At 37.7% G+C, this 7,198-nt stretch overlaps 1 protein-coding gene and 1 pseudogene across 2 annotated transcripts in view; both read left to right on the top strand.

Moving 5' to 3' along the window:
- CSTPP1 (centriolar satellite-associated tubulin polyglutamylase complex regulator 1) overlaps positions 1 to 7,198 on the top strand; it is a 190,682-nt gene that overhangs the window by 39,302 nt on the left and 144,182 nt on the right. The gene's annotated exons all lie outside the window — the stretch shown is intronic.
- Positions 1,937 to 2,059, top strand: LOC115939853 (U4 spliceosomal RNA; annotated as a pseudogene).

Here is a 7,198-nt window from a genome sequence, read left to right as displayed (position 1 = left end):
TAGCGGGAGGGGAAGAATGAAGCGGGGGAAATCGGAGGGGTAGACGAACCATGAGAGACAATGGACTCTGAAAAACAAACAGGGTTCTAGAGGGGAGGGGGGTGGGAGGATGGGTTAGCCTGGTGGTGGGTATTGAGGAGGGCACATTTTGCATGGAGCACTGGGTGTTATGCACAAACAATGAATCATGGAACACTTCATCTAAAACTAATGATGTAATGTATGGGGATTAACATAAGAATAAAAAAAAATAAACAAAGAATGTGAAGAAAAAAAAAAAAGATGTCTGTACAATGAAAGATACCACAAACAAATTAAGATAAAAGCCATAAGGTAGATATATATATTTGCAAAATATACAGAATTAGAAAAAAACCTACAAATCAAGGAGAAGAAAAAAGAACCAGAGAGGAAAATGGGCAAAGGATACTAGCAGATTATTCACAGAAGAAATACAAATAAACATGAAAATATGCTTAACTTTATTTGTACTTAAGAAGACTAAAATTAAAACAACAGTGAAAAGCTATTTTATAGCTGTTAAATTGGCAAAATTACAAAGTCTTAGACCAAGGATAGTGAAAACAGATATTCTTACGGCTGGGAAGAGTAAATTGGAATAACCGTTCGTGAAGCAATTGTGTATATCTAAGTAGACATGAAGATATGGAAAAAAGGGAACCCTTGTGCACTGCTGGTGGGATTGTAAACTGGTATAGCCACTATGGAAGACAGTATGGAGGATCTTCAAAAAATTGAAAATAGAACTACCATATGATCCAGCAATTCCACTTCTGGGAATATATCCAAAGGAAATGAAAACACTAAATCTAAAAGATTTCTGCACCCCAATGTTCACTACAGTATCATTTACAATAGTCAAGACATGGTAACAACCTAAGTGTCCATCGATGGATGAATGGATAAAGAAGTTGTGGTGTGTATATATAATGGAATGTTATTCAGCCACAAAAATTGAGGAAATCCTACCATTTGTAACTACATAGATGGATCTTGAAGGCATTATGCTAAGTGAAATAAGTCAGAGAAAGATACTGTTTGATTTCACTTACATATGCCATCTAAAAACAAACAACAAACAAAAACCCAAACTCACTGAAGAAAAGATCAGACATGTGGTTGCCAGAGGCGGAGGGGGAGAGGAAATTAGAGGAAGCTGCTGGAGAGGCAGGGTGCGGATTTCCAGTTATAAGATAAATGAGTACTGGGAAGGTAACCTATAGCATAATGACTGTGGTTACCACTGCTATATGATACATGGGAAAGTGATTAAGAGAGTAAATCCTAAGAGTTCTCATCACAAGGAGAAAAATGTTTTTTCTTCTTTCTTTTCTTTTTTATTTTATCTATATGGTGAATGTTAGCAGAACCTATTGTGATAATCATTTTACAATATATGTAAATCAAACCGTCATGCTGTATGCCTTAAACTTATACGATGATGTTTGTCAATTATTTCTTAATAAAACTGGAAAAAAACCCATGAAGATGTGTGCGTCCTATGGCATGCCAATTCCATAGAAAAACTCTTCCACATATGCACAGGGAAACATGTATAAGAATGTTCAACACAGCAAGGTTTGCTATAATGAAAGTATGGAAATAGCCTATTTATCAATAGAGAAATATTTGCCATTGAGAAATACTGCAAGGGTAAGTTGGTTCCATATCGTTTTAGAAAAGATCTCCAGACATGGTTGAGTGAAAAAAGCAAGGTTAAGAAAAAAGTATATGTCATTTATTTAAAAACAAAACTAAACCAAGCTCACAAATTACATATTTCTATATTTTTTAAAGTATGCATACCAAACTGACAACTGTTACCAATGGGAACTGGGATTGGTTTTTAACTTTTTCTGTACTGTTTGAATCTTTAAAAATAAGTACATGTGTAATTAGAAATAAACATTTTTTTAGCTTTGCACAGCGGCAGTGTCGTAGCCAATGAGGTTTATCCGAGTCACGATTATTGCTAATAGAAATAAACATTTTTTTACAATTTAAATCATATAAATACTTTTAACCTGATTTACCAATTTAAGCTTCTTTTCTAGTATTTACATGGATAGGCAGCAATTTCTAGATAATACAGTATAAAATGGGACACATTGTAGGGTTTTGGATTTTTCTTATTATGTTTTGCTTTTGTTTTTGTTTTTGAGAGGTTGTAGGTTACAGTGGAAGGACATAGGCTCTGGAGTAAAATCTAAGTTTAAATCCTAGATCAGCCATTTATTAAGATTTTAGCAGGTTCCTTAACCTCTCTGAGCTTCAAAAAAGTCTATTACTTACCTCATTGAGTTGTATAAGGATTACATGTGCTGGTTTTCCTCATTTCCCATCTCCTTTGGTCAGAGGAAATTGGCCTAGTGTGGTCTAAGATCAAAGATGGTCTTCTATGGGTGATAAAATATTTCACCAGAATATGCCATATCCCTGGATCAGGACATACGAGTAAAAATGGAGGATGTAAATAATTAATTTTAGAGGTCTATTAACTTTTTAAACCAGTAAGCTATCTATTTGTACTTCACAAGATCAAATCAAATCAATTCATGTTAGTGATTTATAAATGATCTTTTTTTTTTTTAGATTTTATTTATTTACTTGAGAGAGAGAGAACACATGAGAGGGGGGAGGGTCAGAGGGAGAAGCAGACTCCCTGCTGAGCAGGGAGCCTGATGTGGGACTCGATCCGGGACTCCAGGATCATGACCTGAGCTGAAGGCAGTCGCCGCTCAACCAACTGAGCCACCCAGGCGCCCTATAAATGATCTTGAACTTGAAACTTCTAAACAGTTTACATGTCAAGTTGTTTGGTTAACAGGGTTACTTTTCTTATCTCAGAGAACAGCCTTAATTTAATTCAACGTTTGTGCCAGCCAGGATCTGAATTTCAGGAGGCTTCAAAGACTAAAATGTGTCTCCGAATGAGTCTGGCAAGGAAGGAAAAAGCGAGATTTAAAGTTGAATATATGTATATATTATGCTTTTCACTTACAGTGCTGTTGCTCTTCTATGTGTCTATTAATATCACGTAGTAATTCATATGAATATTTTTCTAGTGAGACTTGTTTATTCTAGTATAGGGACTCTGTATTAAATAATAATAATAAAATGAATGGTCTAATTAATGTAGGTGGAAATTCTAGGCCCCTCCAGCAATAATTTCCAAACGGGACCCTTTATTTGATTGCAAAACAAACAAGCTAATACTTTGATGGTATTTATGCTTGGGAAGAGAGTTGAAAAGAAATAGTTCTGGACTTTCCCCATGTAAATTAGAGCCTCCTGAGTAATTAGCAGTTAATAAGTGAATGTTTCCTACAAGTTTAAAGGTTATAGCTGAAATGGGCATACGCTTATGTATATTATTGTACGTGTAAGGTTTATATAGCCCAGGAGTCCTTGAAGATAATCTGTAAACATCCTTGGTTGGATGAGCAGAACTTTAAATAAGGGAGTGGGGGGCTATAGTAAGTTGGTTGCTTGGTGGTTTATTAGTGTTGAAAACCTACTGTCTTCTGAGTTTTGCAATGTCGGGGGGTGGTACATAGTAATAACTGTAGTAATAACAACAATAATAAAAATCATCGCTAATATTTATTGCATACTTAACTCTGTGCCAAGCACTATGTCAAGATTATTACATAAATTATTTTATTTAATTCCCACTACAAGCTTAGGTGGTAGGTACTATTCCCCAATTTTATAGAAAAGGGCAGAAAGATTAGGTAACTTGCTTAAAGTTACACCGTTAGTAAGTGCCAGAGCTAGAAATCAAATCCAGGTCAACCTGACTTCAGAGCCCATGTTCTTAACCATTGCAAAAAATTGCTGTGTCATTTTAATCTGTAGAATCAGTATGTAGCAATAATAATATAATCATTGATGTGTTACTTTTTGTATATACCAAATATTTTCCAAAGAAGTAGTTTATTATTAGTCATATCATTCCTAGTATCATACCCATTTTATAGCAGGAGTGACTGTGGTATACAGAGATTAAGCAATCAGCAGGAGGCCATTACACAGAACCAAGAAGTTTCTGATCCACATTGCCTTTATTTGAGAGGTTCATATAACGATCATACAGTGTTACTTATACTTCACTTAGATTTTTCAATGTAGCATGTTGAAATTATAAGTGCTTATCTCAGAGAGCAATGTTATCTGAGCAAGACAGGGACCTTGGGCCTTCGTGTGGATTTCAGAACAATAGAGCCTTATTGGTACATGTTAGAAAAGTTAACCCTGGGCTGCTTGTAAGAATCACGGCAAAGCAGAAGAAGAAAAGTCAATCTGACACGTTTTTTCTTTTCCAAGGAGGGCAACTAATGTGCCCAGATATCTTTGCCCTCGGGGGTGCAGGTGTGCTGTTTTTATTCTTTAATCATTCACATAAATTAAAGCCTATTCCTTTGCATTTAAAAAATAATATAAAATGACACGCTCCATGTTTTATTGCCAGACAAGAGCTTTGAACTTCTGTCTCATTGAAGTTTGATAAACTGCAAGGATTTTCCAGGGTTGGGTGGTGCCCACAGAGAGAACATTGGACTGATAAGAGCTGCAGGTGAAGGAAACCACCAGAGAATAGTGGTTAGAGAGAGCTCCTCGAACTTGGCTTGTGGGAAATTCTCTGCAGGGAGGAACTTTTCCCTGCCTTTTCTGGCTCTTCTTAGCTGCTTGCCTTCACCCACAAATAAAAAGGGCAGCAGGGCTTTCTGTTTTCACATTGTGAACGAGGAATGGGGGCTGGTGAATACTTTGTGGTAGAGTGGTTCTTTATAAGAAACTTTGAAATTCGATGACAAATTCTAACTTCACACAAAATGCTGATTGGCATACACACCCATGCAGGTGGGGACAAGATGTTCCCATGTGCGTGCGCGCACACACACACATTCACACAGACACAAATGGACCACATTTCTCAGATGATTTTACTATCAACATATGCCCCTGCCTTTGTGCTTTATGTAGAATAAAGATCATATTTACTGGAAAACTGATTACACAAAATGTTAATGATGAGGCAGTGTGGTATAGTGTTAGGAGCATGGGTTCTTGGTTTGAGTCTTGGCTTTTCCTTTCACTAGCTTGGCTGTGTGATCTTGAGCAAGCTACTTTAACTCTATAAATCTCGTTCTCCCCTTTGTAAATGGAGGTACGCAAAATATGTATGTGTCATAGGATTGTGGCAAAGACTAAAATAATGCATGTTAAGACAACGAGTACAGTATCTGGCATATTGTTCACTAAGTTGCACAGGTGCTTCAAATTGTTACCATTATTATGTGTAATACTATTAAACTCTATAAACATCAGATTGGTAGATGAATGTTAAACATAGTCCTTTTTCTTTCTTCCTTGCTTTCTTTCTCTCCCTATGCCCCAACCTTTTTTTGGTGCAAAGTCGCTTTCCAGAAAATTTCTCCTCTTTCCCACCCCCAGGAGGACAAAAGTACTTTGATTCCAATTGCGCTGAAAATACTTCTCCCTTAAAGGGCCTTCACACTGACATTTAGTCCCTGAAGTCAGGGAGGAGAAGCAGCAGGATTTGCAACTAAGTGGAGCTCTTTCATTTCTACCATCAAATCAAAACCAAAATCCAAAACACTCCAATCCTGTACTAGCCTTAGGTAGATCTAAGTCAAAGAAAGTCCATCTAGTCCAAGGAAGGAAACTTTTTTTTTTTTAAGATTTTTATTTATTTGAGAGAGAGAGTGAGAAAGAGCACACGAGCGAGGTAGGGAGCAGAGGGAGAGGGAGAAGTAGACTTCCTGCTGAGCAGGAAGCCCAACACAGGGCTCAATCCCAGGACCCCAGGATCATGACCTGAGTGGAAGGCAGACGCTTACCCAACTGAGCCACCCAGGTGCCCTGGAAGGAATCTTTTTGTAAGACCAGAATAAGTGGGTGGAAAAAGGGAAGGAGAATACAGAGGTGACAGTGTCGCTGATTCTAATGTGAGTTTGGCCATTTTCTTCCCGATTGAATATATATTAAAGTATAAAACAATGAATGCCAGAAATTGGCATGTGTTATCTCTTCATTCTCAGTTTTGGCCATTTCTTGAAGAAAGTTTTCCAGTTGGGTGAACTGTTTCTGAAGCACTAACTTTATTTTCACCTCTTTTCGGGGGGTGGGAGGCTAGAGAATGTTTGCAGTGCATTGATACTTGTTAGCTTTGGGAAGCACTCATATTGACAGAATAAGTCGCAGAATGTAAACATGTCATTCATCTGGACTTTAGGCCCATGCAAACGTGGTGAAACCTTAGGTTACCATTGTCAAATGAAAACTCTCCTGAGTACAGCTTGGGTAGATAAACTTACTTGCTTTTTAACTTTCACTAGACTTCCAGGACTTCAGGAATGGTTTTTTGAAGTACCTATTTTTTTTAGAGGTGGGGGAGGGGCAGAAGGAGAGGGAGAGAGAATCCCAAGCAGGCTCCACACCCAGTGCAGAGCCTGACACAGGGCTCAGTCTGAGATCATGACCTGAGATCATGATCTGAGCTGAAATCAAGAGTTGGATGCTTAACCAACTGAGCCACCTCAAGGTACCTTGAAGTACCTATTTTTTATAAATTTTAGGTAATTCCTCCATATTTTCCTGAGGGATGAAACTATAAAAGAGACAAATGTCCATCTTGGTAACAACTTTGGGAATTGCTTTTTGACAAGATATTCATTACTTACGAGGTTTTTTGTTCTCACTGCTCCAGAAGAAAGGTTTGGTTTTTTTTTAAATTTGTTTGTTTTTAAATTTTTGGATGGTAAATGGAAATACTGAATTGGAAGTTTCTATGTGAAGTGTGCCAGGATATCATTGTTGTGCCTAAAGATAAAATTCAGGGAAAGGGAACAAGCATTTGTTGAGCACATGTTATAATGGTAACTCTAGCCTATGTTGTTTATTGAAGTAAACCCCCAATAGACCTTTGAGATAGGCTCTTAAGAATTTATATTATCGGGCGCCTGGGTGGCTCAGTTGGTTAAGCGACTGCCTTCGGCTCAGGTCATGATCCTGGAGTCCCTGGATCGAGTCCCGCATCGGGCTCCCTGCTCGGCAGGGAGCCTGCTTCTCCCTCTGACCCTCCCCCCTCTCATGTGCTCTCTGTCTCTCTCATTCTCTCTGTCTCAAATAAATAAATAAAATCTTTAAAAAA

This window comes from Leptonychotes weddellii, chromosome 11 (assembly GCF_054177405.1).
Source record: "Leptonychotes weddellii isolate Sample4059 chromosome 11, ASM5417740v2, whole genome shotgun sequence".
Classification (NCBI taxonomy): domain Eukaryota; kingdom Metazoa; phylum Chordata; class Mammalia; order Carnivora; family Phocidae; genus Leptonychotes; species Leptonychotes weddellii.
Note: the sequence above shows the minus strand (reverse complement) of the source record. Positions and strands in the feature narration are given on the sequence as shown.